Source organism: Vulpes lagopus, chromosome 5, assembly GCF_018345385.1.
Source record: "Vulpes lagopus strain Blue_001 chromosome 5, ASM1834538v1, whole genome shotgun sequence".
Lineage (NCBI taxonomy): Eukaryota > Metazoa > Chordata > Mammalia > Carnivora > Canidae > Vulpes > Vulpes lagopus.
Window position 1 is genome coordinate 53,906,317 of NC_054828.1, and position 17,065 is coordinate 53,923,381.

Genomic DNA, 17,065 nt, shown 5'->3' on the forward strand with positions numbered 1-17,065 from the left:
TGGCATCAGTCGAAGGAAGCGGCATGAATGGAAGCCAGTGAGTTCCCAGGACAGACCGCCGCAAGCACACATGTGCACACATGCACACGCACATGCACACGTTAGGAGCGTACTGAGCTCTTGCACCCTTAAGTCTTTCGTTTCCCTGTCCTCGTCTGTGTGGCCTGCTGTCCAGAACACCAGTGGCCAGGTGGCTCGTCACAACACACATCCCGGGTGGGGACACCGGGATGCCCAAGACCAAGGTGCCAGCAGACTCTGGCTTCCTGATTCATACACGGTCACCTTAGTGCTGCGTCCCCACGTGGTAGGAGGCTTAAGAAGCTCGGTGACCAAAGAAACAAACAATCCAATCATGAAATGGGCAAAAGACATGAAGAGAAATCTCACAGAGGAAGACATGGACATGGCCAACATGCACATGAGAAAATGCTCTGCATCACTTGCCATCAGGGAAATACAAATCAAAACCACAATGAGATACCACCTCACACCAGTGAGAATGGGGAAAATTAACAAGGCAGGAAACAACAAATGTTGGAGAGGATGCGGAGAAAAGGGAACCCTCTTACACTGTTGGTGGGAATGTGAACTGGTGCAGCCACTCTGGAAAACTGTGTGGAGGTTCCTCAAAGAGTTAAAAATAGACCTGCCCTACGACCCAGCAATTGCACTGTTGGGGATTTACCCCAAAGATTTAGATGCAATGAAACGTCGGGACACCTGCACCCCGATGTTTCTATCAGCAATGGCCACAATAGCCAAACTGTGGAAGGAGCCTCGGTGTCCATCGAAAGATGAATGGATAAAGAAGATGTGGTTTATGTATACAATGGAATATTACTCAGCAATTAGAAACGACAAATACCCACCATTTGCTTCAACGTGGATGGAACTGGAGGGTATTATGCTGAGTGAAATAAGTCAATCGGAGAAGGACAAACAGTGTATGTTCTCATTCATTTGGGGAATATGAATAATAGTGAAAGGGAATATAAAGGAAGGGAAAAGAAATGTTGGGAAATATCAGGAAGGGAGACAGAACATAAAGACTCCTAACTCGGGGAAACGAACTAGGGGTGGTGGAAGGGGAGGAGGGCGGGTGTTGGAGGGGAATGGGTGACGGGCACTGAGGTGGACACTTGACGGGATGAGCACTGGGTGTTTTTCTGTATGTTGGTAAATTAAACACCAATTAAAGTTAATTAAAAAAAAATAAAAAAATAAAAAAAAAAAAAAAAAAAAAGAAGCTCGGTGACCTGGACGTGGGCTCCACCTCATGAGGCGATCACCCCCAGGGCCCACGTCCTAGTAACATCACCTTGGATGTTAGCACCTCAGCAGAAGGGCTGGGGCAGCACAAGCACCCAGCGCATGGTCCACCTCACTCCGGCTTCCTGTCATTTCCGAAGGCAAATCCTCAACTCTCCTGGCATTTTTGATGTTCTGACATTTTCTTCTTTATTTATTCTAACAGTAGTGAGAGATGGCCTTTGTCTTTCATCAACAATCCTACCGATGTCTTGTACATAAACCATGGAGGCCTTAATCCAGCTGCATTTTAAAATTATTTTTTATGTTGTTTCTATTTTTTTAATAAATTTATTTTTTATTGGTGTTCAATTTGCCAACATACAGAATAACACCCAGTGCTTATCCCGTCACGCTCCCCCTCAGTGCCCGCCACCCATTCACCCCCACCCCCCGCCCTCCTCCCCTTCCACCAACCCTAGTTCGTTTCCCAGAGTTTGCTTCAACGTGGATGGAACTGGAGGGTATTATGCTGAGTGAAGTGAGTCAATCGGAGAAGCACAAATATTAAAATTATTTTTAAATAATTTTACACCCACGGATAATATTGGGCATATGCGGAGTGGGAAATACACAGATGCCCCGAGGAGAAAGTGGGTCCCTTACGGACTGAGTCTGGGAGCAAAGGGAGCAAAGTACACATAACGTTTTTATATCCCGGGATGAGAGAGCGCGTAGGCCCGAGATAGTTCATGCAAATCATTTACCTAATCTCTCTGACATTTCTCTACAACAGCTGTGTCCTTGGCATTTCCCAGTGTGACCTGCATAGGAAAAGGACAAAACGGGGAATATGGGGCTCATAGACGTGCTCTCACAGTGCCCCAGTCCCAAGCACTGTCTTACGGGAACCACGCCACCCAACCAGTCCCATGTCCCTCCTTTCTCAGATTGGAGTTTCCCAGTCATCAAACCACAGCCACAGCCCTCCCCTGATCCCACGGATGCCTCCCTCCCCGCCTCCCTGTGCCCTGTGCTGCCCTCTCTGCAGGTGTCACTGGCTCACCCTGATGCCAACCCCGATGGTGGCTCCGGACGTCTGGTCAATCATCCCGTTGACTCAGGGCCGACACCGTATCATGAAAGCCTTTTTTTTTTTTTTTAACCATGTTATTATTCCTATTGAACTCCCAGTTTCTCTTCCATTTCTTGAGTCACTGCACTGAAGTCAGATAAAACCTCCCTCCATATCCATCCACAGCAAATAATTCTTTAATTAAAAGCTCAAATAGGAATCGTGATTTCTTTTCCTATGAGTAATCTACATTTTTTTGTGTGCTTTAATACTTTGATTTATTATTTCAATTTAATCATCCCGCTCTATCCTTTCTCGGACCTGCACAAAAGCCTCCAGGACACAAATGGAAAGATAATATAAAATGAATTCTCAGTGCGGTGTTCAAAATCATTCGGCCTCATGGTGAGCAGTGGGCCAACGTTCAGCATGGGTCCCCACTCCGAGCAGCACCAGCAGGAGCGGGTCTTAGACACATGCTGCTCTGGGCCCTGGACTTACATCAGCATTGGCTCAGCACCAACACATCAATCCCTATTTGATACATGAGGAAACAGAGGTGCAAATTGCTAACAACTTGCCCAAGTTCTCGCAGCCCACGAGGGGCAGAGCTGTGATTCTCTAGAAGGCAGCGTGCTCCCGAGTCTGGGCTCTGATTACCCCACTCCTTCATACCTGAGGTCGGGACAGTCGCACTTACCAGTAGGATGTCCTGAAAGTTGAGGAGAAGCCCTAGCAAATTTTCTAATTCCAACCCCCAGTGAGTCACCACCTGCTCCAACAACACATTATTCATAATTTGGGGAAAAAAACCCAAAGCCTTCCTTGACGCTCATGCTGGGAAGCAAGTAGTTCCAAAGGGAACGTGAAAATGAGAGGTCCCCCTCTGGAGACTCCACTACAGTGGAATTTGATTGAAAAACTCTTTTACACGCTTAATTAAAATGGCAGTTTTTAATGCAGCGCTACACAAATCTTTGGCAGTATGCATGTTTCCATCGACCCAAACATTAGCAAATGTTAAGTAACGTGGAGGCCACTTCTCAAGTCTTTAAGGTTTCTTTCTTTTTCTTTTAAATATTTAAGTTTTCTTTACATACTTACAAGAGTAGCATTGATTAGACTGACTTGAGTAGATCTTCAGCTTTAGTTGTCCCTCCATATGACCATGAAACAGGACCGTTCTACATGCCGCCTCCCAATCGGCTGCTGCTCCCCTCAGTCTTCCATTATGCCGTCTGGGTCTGGAACCCCAGTTTGGATCATTCAGCAGCCAGTGTTTGCGTTACCACAACTCTATTTTACCAAAGCCATGGGTTAGACTACGGTTCCTCTTTCTTGCTTTCAACATGTTACCAGTTTCCCCTCTATATGCATTAATTATCTTTTTTTTTCTTTTTTCTTGACTTCCATGTACTGTTTCTTAAATTGGCTCAACGCTTTCTCCCAGAATTGCAGAATTCATTCAAACTCCTTATATACATCGTGTGAGTTTATCAATTTGCTCTGTGACTCCGTGTCTGCCTCTGCGGCCTTTCCAAGACTGTGGTCCAGACTCATCCTAGGTTGCCAACATCCTGGGGGTGCTCTTCACCTCTTTCAGAACCCCTTTCTTCACTCCCATGTTTTCTTTTTCTGGGGTTACTCCTTTATTTATTTATTTATTTAGTTAGTTAGTTAGTTAGTTAGTTTTTATTTATTTATTTTACAATATATCTTCCAAAGATTTCCTGAAAAACTGCCTATGCAGGAAATGAATGTTGAGAATCTTTGTTGCTCCGTCACACCTGACTTGAAATGGGTTAGGTAATAATCACCAGTGGTTCTCACCTATAATTCGGAAAGGTGTGCCCATTCTCCGTTACCTTTGGGAAACCACTTCCAGTCTGTTGGTTCTCTGGGCCTGAAATACCCATGTGCTCCTGCTCAGGTACCGGGGTAACCCCGCCGAGCAGGCTCCTCACTTAGGGTACTACACACCCGCGGTCACGGTGGCTGATTCGGCAATGAACTTGCAGCCCCTCGGCACCTGGTCTGTATCAGTCTCTGTGTTCTGCATTTGTTTGTCTAGTTAACTGTCACGTTAGAGCATCAAATAATGGTGAAGGGCATACATATGCTGACCTCATACCAGGTGCTGGTCTACCTACATCTCCATAGTCCTGATGAGCATAGTGCTCATCCTCAGACAACCTGAGGACGACTTCAGGCTCCCGCACCCCTGCCAGTTTCCACCTCACCGTCACTGTGCCAGGTACTCTGTGAGGTTTTCACATGCTCTTAGCTTTTGCACAACATCCTTCTTTGGCTTAGGTCAGGAAAAGTCATTTAAAAGTTTCAGATTTTATATATGTTTCATAAATATTAAAAATAAATAATAGCATTTTGCAGTTGAACTCGACATATTTCCTTAAGCTAAAATCCCGGTGGTTGTTTTTCATAGGCTTGTACTGAGTTTTTGTAAAATATTTATTTTGTAAGGTTATTAAGTACCTCGATAAATTTGGTTTAATAAAATGACAGTCGGAAACCTGAAATACTACATGACAATACTTACAACTTGCCCACTTCTTTATAATTCCTGTAGACAATCTCAACTCTATGATCTTGTCCAAAGAGATAAAGCAGGACTGAACAGAGAAAGAAATCTGCTAAAGCTGGCCAAAGAGGGGATAATTTGGTGTCAATGATGTCAAAGAATATTCTTGTATTCTTTGATGGATGCTTCTTCATCATTGTCGTCACTGTCATGATTTCAACCTATAGTTTTGTTAAAATTACATAAAATATCTTATTTGAATTATCCAATGCATGACCGTAGTTTTTCATTTTCAAGTTGGAGATTGTCTCCTTAAATATGTAACAGTTTTGCTTACAAAGTATTTTCAAGTCCTGGAGTTGAAAGTCCCTTAAGAATCTTTTGTTTTATGGTCTAATATAGTGAATACTAACAATATCTGTAAGAACCGGCCTAAATTTTAGGCAGTGCTAATTCCACTGTCGACATATGTTTATTTGCAAATGAGACAGTTTCAGTCTATAATGGATGTATATTACTAGACTCCAAATTTGTATAATCTTCCTCCACAGTCTGCTTCTCAGTTTTAAAAATAATCATCACTATAATGCTATGAAGATATATAGCTTGGATTCCATCCTTTCTCTCCCTGCTGGTTGTTTGTACGGTAGGTCCCTGACATTCCCAGCATCGATGCTCTGGAATAAGGGAGCATCAGTAGTGTATACCGTGTACTTAGCGAAGGAGTTTTGAGAAGGTGGAAACTCATACCAGGACATCTGCATTCTTTGGCCTGGGTTATCTTGGAATATTAGAATGGGTGGTTTATGATGGACTAAATGTTTGTATCTCTATGAAAATCATATGCTGAAGCCCTAACTCCCAAGGCGGTTAGATTAGGAGGTGAGACCTTTGAGAGCTCATTCGGTTTAGATGAGGTCACGAGGGTGAGGTTCTCATTGATGGTGGTAAGACCCCATAAGAGGAGATCAGAGAGCTTTCTCTGTCCCCCTTTCTCTCTTCCTGCCTTGTGAGGTCGCAGCGAGAAGAGAGCCATCTGTTAGCCAAGGGCCTCCCCAGCCACTGGATCTGTCGGCACCTTAATCTGGGGTCTTCCAGTTTCCAGAATAGTGGGAAATAAATGTTGTGTAAGCCATCCAGTCCATGGTATTTTGTTATAGCAGCTAGAGCCAAGACAGTAGTCAGTCCTCACCTTAAAAGGCTCGTGATCAATAACACATTATCCGTGTGACTTTGGAAATGTTATTTAACCTATAGCTCGTTGTCCTTATGTATGAAATAAGTATCATGATAATACAGTTGAGATCAGATGGCTTGAGGTTTGTAAAGTGCTTAAAAAACAGTGCTTGTCTAATCCTAAGTGTCAGTTGTGTCATTGCTATAGTTGTAGAAAGGGTTCTCATTTAAAATACTGAGTCTTAAAAAAAATAAAAATAATTAAAAAAACAAAATAAAATACTGAGTCTTATCACCCCCTTTATGCAACAATGATGCTCTAAAAATATGACCTCTAGTTTTAAATTAAGAAAATAAGGGCATTGCTGTAAGCGAGACACTTTTGGCTGGAGGTGACGGTAATTAGCTCAATGGGTTGATTAGATAAATAGTTTATGACCTTATAAAACTGAGCCCTGCTGAATCCAGGGTCCAAAGATTCATGGGTTGGAGAATATCATCAGCTTATATCAGTCTTCCTCTCTGTTTCTCTCCTTTCTTTCATGTTGATTTTACTCAAGATAAGCATGTCCTGCTAAGACCTCCAGAACTGCACTGTCTTTTCCATTTGAGGTCCTAGCACTTGCCCCCACCAAGCCCATCCTGGTTCCTTGTTTGTCCCTGAACAGTCCCCAGCGGAGTTCCAATCCCCCTGCCTCAGTCATAGCCCTCCTCTGGAGCTGTCCCCAGTGTCAGCCTGGCCAGAATCCTGTGCAACAGGAAAAGAGCTTTATGCTTTCACAAAACATCTTTAAAAAGAAAGGAAATAAAAGAGCCTTAAGACACATAAAACTGTACGAGTGTGTGCACAGCCACATTGGGCAGCCCCCAAAACGTCCGGGGCAAGTGACAAAGCCTGTCCGACTGTTGGGTTTCCTTGGCCTCCCCGCTGCTGCTGCCCCCCTAGCTTTACCTCTTAGAATAGCTGCTGTTTCTTCTGCAGTCTGTGCACTCACCCCTGGCTGCAGGAATTCTGGATTCCAGGGTCCAAGTTCCTGCTGCAGCACTACTGTGATGAATAAGTTCCACTTCTTTTTTTTTTTTTTTATTTTTTTTAAGTTCCACTTCTATGACTTGAAAATGGGGACGGTTATAGGACCGTCTCAAAATTTGGTAAGGCGTGAATAGGCTAATCCGTGTAAGATCTCCCACTTTGCTAATTGCGATAAACTGATCACTTTTCCTGGGCTAGGGAGTCCGTGTGGATAAGTGGAACACCTGTTTCCTTACGATGAAGAGAAAACGTTGAGGAGGAGTAGAATTTAGAGGGTGGTAGTGAGAGCAATTAACCGTGTTCACAGGAGCAAGAATAACTCCATGCCTTGTTTCATCTTAGGACATAGTGTGATCACTGCCTGCATTTTCCTTTTTTTTTTTTTAATTTTCTGTTATTCATGGCCAAGCTTAATATCTGATGTATTCCGAGCATGTAATTCTTGTTTGATTTCAGAGACTGTCAAATGAATAAATAATATGTTCATACTTCAGGCTTCATCTGGTTTTATTCAGTGTTGCTATTTTTGCTCATTTGCTGTACTTCTTTGTGTCCTACTTCCGCCTCTACCTTCTTACAGATAAAATCTTAGATGATTTCCTTTAATCTTAAAAAGCTTTCATAATTTTATATATATATATATATATATATATATATATATATATATATACAGCTCAGAGGCCAGGTGCACTTTTTAGTTCTCAAGAGTGACAAAAATGCTTTCCCAAATGCTTTCATTGTGTTGAAATCCCTTCAACAGCCCTGTTCTTGCTTTGGCAAACCCCACAGAGAGGTCACCCACTTCATTCAAATTCTCTGCCTTCTCTGAATTTGCAAAGTATGTTTAAAAGGCTTTACTCTAAAAAATAAAAATAAATAAAAATAAAAGGCTTTACTCTCCCTCGTTCAAGTGAGTCTTGGTATAGAGATATTTTATCAAAACCTTTTGTGCGTTTTTGTTGTTGTTGTTGTTATTCACTTCCTATTTTACCCGTATCTTCATTAATTTTTCATTCTGTCATGAGGTAAAAGATTTAAAATAGGCATCTACATAGCATATAACCTAATATTGTAAATGTCTTTGACAATACTCTCTTCTTCATTTTTATTAATGTGTTTTTTTTCTTCAATATGTGCTTTTAGAGTAGGAGGACAGGGTATCCACAGCAGCTGGTTGTTTATTATCTGTCTTTGCAAAAGCCGAGAGACAAGATCAGATAATTCTCCTTGAGAGGCAATTTCAGGAGTAATTATCAGGCGAAGCTGTCTGATTCACACGGGCACTCTGAATAGCCCTCTTACCACATGACATTGAGGGTCACCTTAAAAGTAGATGATAGTTGACCAAGGAAATAATGGCTCATGGTAAATATAAATTGTGGGTTTTCAAGCTAGAAACGCTGGCCTTGAAAAGGAAAGGACTCTGAGATTCTGTGAAGTTTTCTTATCCCATATTTTGCAAGGTGAAGAGGGATAAAAGATAAAAATCTCAAGCTACAGGAGGCCTGAAGCCCATTCCCAGAATGGCTTTAATAAATCTCCAACTAGAGGGGCCTGAGTTTTGGGGGAGAGTGTGATTCATTCCCCCATTATTTAAGATAAAAGTATTAGCCCCAGGCCCCCATCTCAGTGTTGTGAAGATGAAACATAAATTAAGAATTTTGAAGAGACTGAGTAAATACTATTTTTCCACCTATACATCTTCATTTTCTGTTATCTCAACATTTTTCAATGTCATATATATTAGTTGTAGGTCAGACCAAATGCATTCCATGCCTCACCTTTCTTCCACCATAAAAACCCTGACGTAGTATTCACTTTATAACTTAAAAATTGCAAGGTTTTCCATAGAGGTTTCTATTATATATTCATGTGAATGGTCATGTTTCCTTTATCTTTGGGGAGGAAAACTGTTGAGTCAGAAAAATTGCTAGCTAATGGATTTGGGTGGTGACTACATGAAGTCATTCCTCACATACTTTCATTCATAATGCACAGTGGTTCTCAAAGTGTGGTGTCTAGACCAGCAGTATCAGCATTGCTGGCAACTTGTTAGAAATGCAGATTTTCAAAACTTACCTTAACCCATTGATGCGGAGAATCTGACGGGTGGAGCCTGGCAACGAGGGAAGCAAGCTCTCCTGATAAACTCTACAGTTTGGGAATCCCTAGTTTAGTGGACCAGTAGTTCCTTAGCTTCAGTATCCTTGAGGTATTTGCAGGTTGTTAAAAATGAAGATTCTGGCAACACTCAAAATATAATAATTCTGATTCAAGCTACGTGATTTGGGCCACAGATAATGGCATGATAAGGAGCAGGTCAGTAAACCTGGTGTTGATGGTCCTTGGGGTTGCCTGGGTTAGATAAAACTGTTCAACATTACAGTTATTTAGCTTTCTACATGTGCAAAATCAAGACCTGTTCTTTGGATGGTACTTAAACTCCATATTGGGCTCGTGCAGACCAATTTATCCCATCCCCAAAAGTATAGTTTTCAAGTTAGCGGATGAATTTTTGCAGTGTGACTATAACAATCCATACTGACTGTTCAATGTTCTTTTTTTTTTTTTGGAACATTTACTGTTCTTTATGATGTACTTGCACTTCGAATATTTGCTATATGTGACCAACTATTTGTGTTACATCAAGTCAGTCTAGTTTTCTTGCATTTATTAAAGATCATTCTTTTAAGGTTTGAAGTCATGCTTTCTTACCCAAGACAGAATTTTTGGTAATTCTGCTTTAGTTAGCTTTCAAAATCGGAGATTAGTTTATGAAACTATGTTAATATTTTTATTTGATGGGTTGATGTTGGAAGACTATGAAGTGTTTGTTGCTTTATCATATAGGACTAGTCCACGGATGGTATCGCAAGTGTTTCGTTAGTATGGTAGCTGCCAGCCGAAATGCCCGTTTTAATGAAGCTTTGCACAGGCTCTTATCTCTTGCTGTGACTGACTGTGTTATAAATAGCTCGGCCACTGACTCATCATTAGACTCAGATCAGGAATTAGCCTAAGCTCCTTTAGCTCCCTCAGAGGCCTGCCCTGCTTTATGGTTCGTAATTTTATATTCATATAGAGCAGATAATGCTCACTTCATGGTCTTATTTTTCTCTGCTACTTTATATTGTCAAGTAGAGGTGGGATCATTTTGTAATTTCTGGGTGGCTGAATTTTTGAGACATGCTTTTGCTGTGTGTGCTACTCACCAAGTGTAAGTGGTGTTATTCTAGTACCTGACCATCAGATAAGACTACCTGAGACAATGAACAGCTCTGTGTGTGGACGTGTGTGTGGACGTGTGTGTGGACGTGTGTGTGGACGTGTGGAGGACAGAAGAGGAGAGGATAACTTGAATTTATCAGAGTTTTCCCGGCGGGGTGGGGTGGTTTGGGAGGAAATGCCAATGTCCTCTCACTGTAGATTTAGAGGGACTATTTTACCTGCCACTCACTTTATATAAGCCTGACACCCTTTTCTTCTAGAACATTAAGGAATTGGCATTGGTTAATAACCATGAGCAAAAGAGCAAAAGTTCGGTAAATCATATCTGGATGTATGAGTCATATATGAAGTCTAGTAGTACTGATAACAAACAGCCCTCAAATCAAAGTTCTTTAAGTGCATATATATATTTTTTCCCCATGTTATTAACATGGGTCTCTTGGAAATCTTTTTTTTTTTTTAAGGAGTGACTTAAGGATTGAGGCTCCTTCTGTAGTGTGGCTCTACTCTCCTAAAGTCATTTGCTTGTGGTTATGGGGATAGGGGAGACACACATACACACACAGAGGAAAACCTGAAATTTTAGGGTTCGCCCTTGAAAGTGGAGTGCCTCATTTCTTTCTGTATTTTATTGGCCCAAACTAACCCCAGTCACAATGTCACTGCAAGAAAGGCTGGTATAAAAAAAAAAAAAAGGCTGGTATATGTCCCAACGTATGCTCCAAAACAGTGGGTAGAGTTGGCAAGAATGCACACAGTCCCTCTGGTTACCCATATCCTGTCCACCGCTCCTCCCATACAGAGGACATTCAGCCTTTCCCAAGACTGTCCATCCCCAAATTCCATCAGGCACTGAAGCCACCACAAAATCTAGGATATTTATGTGATATTCATTCTTCCTGATTGTGTCCAAATATTACTCTTTTTGGTCTAGAGACCTATTGTCAAAAAGATATATTATTTGCACACCCTCCTCCTAACACCTACCCAGTTATTTAATGGTCAAACAAGGAAGAACATAAATGCAAAACATTGTTATTCTGAAAGTAAAAAAAGAAACCCATTAATGGTCTGTAGTAATTCAAAGTCCTCCCAGTCAGACTATGTGAAAACCCTTTTCCTGGGATGGGGAAGTTGCTTGACTGGACATCAAGTAAGCTATCTGGGAGGAACTCCTTTCTTAATTTTTTCCCATATTTCTTTTGATCAGATTTCTGGGATGCTTTTCCTTGTCCAAGCTGCCCGTAGCTGTAGTGAAAGCAGGCCTTTGGAGACTTGTTTCTTCTCATTGAAAGTTATGGGCCCAATAATTCATCTTAAGTAATTTTCAAACCTCCCTCTCAATCAACTTTTTTAAAAACTTTTTTTATTTATTCATGAGAGACACAGAGAGAGAGAGAAGCAGGCTCCATGCAGGGAGCCTGATGTGGGACTCGATCCCAGGTCTCCAGGATCACACTCTGGGCTGAAGGCGGCGCTAAACCACTGAGCCCCCCGGGCTGCCTTCAACTTTTTTTTAATAGTTAATTTTTTATGCTACATTTCCTTCAAAACTTCATCGATTTCTGCGCTGTTCTTTTTGAGCTGTTCCACGTGTCGGAAACCATGCCCAATGTTTTCCACTAGACATTATTCTCCACTCTGTTTTATTTCTTTTCTTTGCAGTCTCCATATCTTTTTGGATCTATTTGTGGTCAGGTTTTGCCATAGTAAATGATAAAAATAAATCCAGACTATATGAACAATATTACTAAAAACTGAACAGAATATTTTTTCAGCTATGAATAGTTGACCAAAACACCTGCTTTTAATTGCTGTTCTCTTTACATAAAAAATTGAATTAATTTTAACCTAATGTTTTATCCAAGAAGTTTGGGTGAGACTCTGAGCATCATTCTTGTGTCTGGTGATACTTAGCTTAGCCATCATTCTTTCTTATAGTCACTGACACCTATGTCTCCTGGACATATTACTCAATCTCTCTAAATCTTAGGGCAGCCTGGGTGGCTCAGTGGTTTAGCACCGCCTTCAGCCCAGGGCCTGATCCTGGAGACCCGGAATCAAGTCCCGCGTCGGGCTCCCTACATGGAGCCTGCTTCTCCCTCTGCCTGTGTCTCTGCCTCTCTCTCTCTCTCTCTCTGTCTCTCATGAATAAATAAATAAAATCTTTTAAAAAAATAAATCTTACCTCTAATATGAGGATAATAAGGATATTCTCTCCATAATGTCACTTTGAAGATTGAGTAAATAACATTAAATTTCTTGTATAGTGAGTAAGATTTCAGCATATAACAATTATCATTATAATAATATATGATAATACTATTATATAGTAATAATAATGTCATAATAATATACTTTCATGACTGTTGTGTGGCTGCTTTTATCATAACCATCATCCATACTTTGGGTTTTACATAAATACAGTATCTGTTGCATATTTCATACAACCAATGTTTATTGACCTGGATATAAAAGAATGATTAAGACATGACTCCAGAAAGTTCTGAGCTTTGCGATTCCTTTATGAATAATCCACAGCAATTTGAGAAAATTCAATTCTTATGTTCAGCATTGCTTTCTTTCACCTGATCACTTACGAATGTCCACAGATTAAATCACTACTTATTGATTCAATAAGCAGCATTTGGAATAGCAGATGGCTTTGAATTGTGTCTATATTATTTCTTTGGGCCTTAGTGATGTATTGAGCAATTGTTTGCTATGTAGTTGTTGTTTCAGGAAACAGCAAAATTCCAAAGTATGAGGCAGACACATGGTGCGTGGCGCCATGGTGTACACAGATGCACGTGGCGATGACATGGGTACAGCCTAAGTACCGGCCATAGATTCTAACCACCGACTTGCCTTTGGGCTACAACAGACACCACCAATGTGATCATTCTCAATTTGTTTTAAGGAGATATATACTTTTATTTTTACTTCTTGCTATAGATTTAGGAAGCCGAGTCAAGGTACTGAATAGTGCGTTATAGTTAGCCTAATTCTCCAACTTCTATTCCACATGATGCTGGATTCACCAGACAATTCAAGTAAGAAAATATACCTTCTAATATATTTGTCACTCTGTATACAAGGCACACTTCTTTTCTAGATGAGACTCTGGACAGATACCAATAATAGAATCTACGTAAAATGTGTTTCCTGGAATATATCTGGCCCCGATATAGAAGCACAGTGCCCAGCATAGTGCTTGTAATTGCCAAATTTGCTGAGATTTCGGGTAGGTGTTTGGCATTGTCAGCACCTGACAGATCTACGGCTGTGATGTAATCTTCTCCCCAACTCCAAAGCCCCTTTCTAACTACTTGCTGTTCTCAAAATAAACCTGGTCTCTGTCTCTTGACTTTCAAGGGACCCAAGATTGTACAGTTGCATAAAAATACTGACAAGTTAAGAATAATGTCTTCTTCAATTACTGTGTTTCTCTCTTTTAATTCTTTTGATTTTAGTAAGTCAAGACATGCCATTGTTGTGCTCCAGGAGAGGAACAAAAGCAATTCCAGCTCGAAAAGTGTATCTTGAATTATCTGTGGGACCAGGGTCAGAAATCACACTCTCACATTCATTATTCTGCTGGTATTTTTCCTTAATATTTAACCTAGCAACTTGTAATAACCTAAAAAAAGATTGAATGACATCAGAGGTGGTTTTTTAAAGTACTCACAAACTTTTTTTTTTTTTTTTTGGTAAATTAAATCTTTTCATATAGAGGCCAGTGTATGTTGTTGGGTGGGGAGAGGGAACAACAGACTTGCTCAGGGGTAAGAGGAGCTTGTAAACTTATCATTCAGATTGGATCAGTGTTCTGATATTTTCCTAGGTTTGTAATTTGGTCTCAAGGAACTCCTACTATTATGACTTTGGCGCTATTGTTTTATTAGCATCAAACATACTATATTTTTTTCTTTTTAAACATTCTTCTGCCCACTCATTTTCATCTCACCAACTATGTTGACATTAGGGCAAAACATTCTGGGGATTGGGGTCCCATCCTTGGCTTCCCCACATTGTGTCCTCTCTGGTGTTCATATATCCCTTTCCACCCGAGATTGCTTTATGGGGATCACCGCTCACCTACCACTATCCGAAAATCCGGTGGAGTGTGCCCTATCCTCCTCGCCTCTGGCTCTCAGAAACATATGACGCAAATAAGCTCTTTCTTCAGGATCCCTGGGTGGCGCAGTGGTTTGGCGCCTGCCTTTGGCCCAGGGTGTGATCCTGGAGACCCAGGATCGAATCCCACATCAGGCTCCTGGTGCATGGAGCCTGCTTCCCCCTCTGCCTATGTCTCTGCCTCTCTCTCTCTCTCTCTGTGACTACCATAAATAAATAAATATTAAAAAAAAATAAGCTCTTTCTTCTTCTGAAGGAATTTTCTTTCTCAGTTTCTGAGAAGACATATTCTCTAGTTTGCTTTTTCTTTCAAATTTCCCTCTCAGCTTTTTAGTTTTTCTTGATATTCCTCCACTATTCATCCTCTTGTGCTAGAATAATCCCAGATTCACATCTGTCCTTATTACCCTTTCCCCACTGTCATGGTCAAAGATGTAGCTTATGAAATCAGGCTTCCAGAATCTGTATGAATCCCAGATTCATCAATTATTATCCACTGTCTTTAGTCACGTTATGAGGCTCTGGGTGGTTCAATTTCTTGAGTTGTAAAATGAGATAAAATCTGTCTTAAACTCAAGTTATCAGGATCAGATGAATTAATCTAAATAAAATGTAAAATAGTGTCTAGACCACTACTGTGTGTGTGCATAACACACATATGTAGACGATATGTTAATTTTTGTTATTATTATTATTGTAATCAGCACATGTAACATCTGTACATTTGTTTCTGTGATTCTACCCTTGAGTTTACCACTGACATCCAGAGTTGGCAACCACCTGACAACCTGATGCTTCTGCCTGAAGGTTCATATTCTAGTAGCAATAAGAAAATATGAGCCAACCAAAATTCTTGATTCCTTTCATCCAATAGCGTTCTTCCCCCTTCAGTCTTTAGTTTCCTTAAATGATACCACTCATTTGGCTCAAATTAAAAATTTAGGAAACATCCCTGAGCTCTCTCTCTCTCTCTCTTCCTTATCATCTAACCACGTGTTCATCTATTTTTTTTACTCATCTATTTATTAATTAAACAAATAATCGTTGAACAGTAACTAACTGGCCTGTTTTTCTGAGCCCTACAGATACAGCAGCAAACATAATAGTTAAGCCCTCTGCTTAAATTTACATTTAAGTAGGGAAAGACAAACAAATGGATAAAATATTCACTAGTAATAAGCACTATGAGCCTCACGGGAACACAGTTCTGTAGAAAGGCAAGCATGATTACAATGAACTAGAGTCTGAAAAGTTCTCCTTGAGAGATGACATTCAATCTTGGATCTAAATGACTGAAGAAGAGGGGCACCTGGGCGGCTCAGTTGGTTAGGCGCCTGACTCTTGGCTTCAGCTCAGGTCATGATCTCCCAGTCCCTTCAGATTCTCTCTCCCTTCCCCTTGCATCTCCCCCCACTCACATGCATGTGTGTGTGCTCACTATCTCTCAAATAAATAAAACCAATCTAAAATAATAAATGACAGAAGAAGAAGAGGGGGAGGAAGAATAAATTTAGGATGCAGCTTGATTTGAGGAAAATAAAATGGCTGGATGGTTTTACAGTGGATGATGGTAAGAGTCATTTGAAATGAAGACAAAACAGGTAGTGAGTGAGAGCTTGTAAATCATTCTAAATGCCACCAGAAACTGTTGGGTTCTGAGCAGGATGATGATATAGAATGATTATCTTGTAAAAAGTTTAGAAGTCTCATATTTAATACAAATCCTGTTCCCTTTTTTTTATTGCTTAAAATCCTCTAAATGAAATTCTCCATTAATTAAATAACCAAGTGCTTTTCATATAGCAAATGCATGATGAAAACCATCGAATGAACGATTAAGCAAAATAAAATTTACATAACTTTATGTCTTTGTGAAATTAGCAATATTTTAAAATAAAACTGCTGAGTTTTCCATTTTATCTAAATTAGTAAATCTTGGATAAATTTAATAAAATTCAACTCAACAAATACGTATTGGATGTTACACATCTTCTTTATAAACATGCTCCAACGAAACGAGGAAAGCATAGCATAGAGCTCAAACCCTCATAAGGCATGTTATAGTCTAATAGAAGAGAATCACAGCACTTTCTCAAGACAAAAACAAACATAGGTTTTGATGATTTTCTTTCTTCTGCTCTTCGTTCAGTCTCTCTTTCTATAGGAAGGCTATATTACACCAATTGTAGAAGCTGGGAGGGAAAATGAGAAAACTTGTAAGTAGTCAAATAGAAGGTAAAGGACATTGATACTTTACAGGCATCAGATGACTTTGGTTCTGTTGGCACTGGAGACTAATGTATCACTAAATGCAGCTACAGATTCTCCGGAGCTTGACTGTAGAACTGCTCGTTATTGGTCAGTTTGGGTTCCCATGACAAAATTCCACAGGCTGGGCTACCCAAGGAACAGAGAGTTATTTTCTCATAGTTCTGGAAGTTGGAAGTTCCAGATCTAGTATGAGCAGAACTGGTTGGCATACAGACGGCCAACTTCCTGCTGTGTCCTCACGGGATCTTTTCTCATCACATGCAGAGATTGAGACAGAGAGAGAGAGAGAGAGAAATTCTAGCATTTCTTTCTTCTCTTATAAGCACACCAGCCTATCAGATCAGGGTCCTACCCT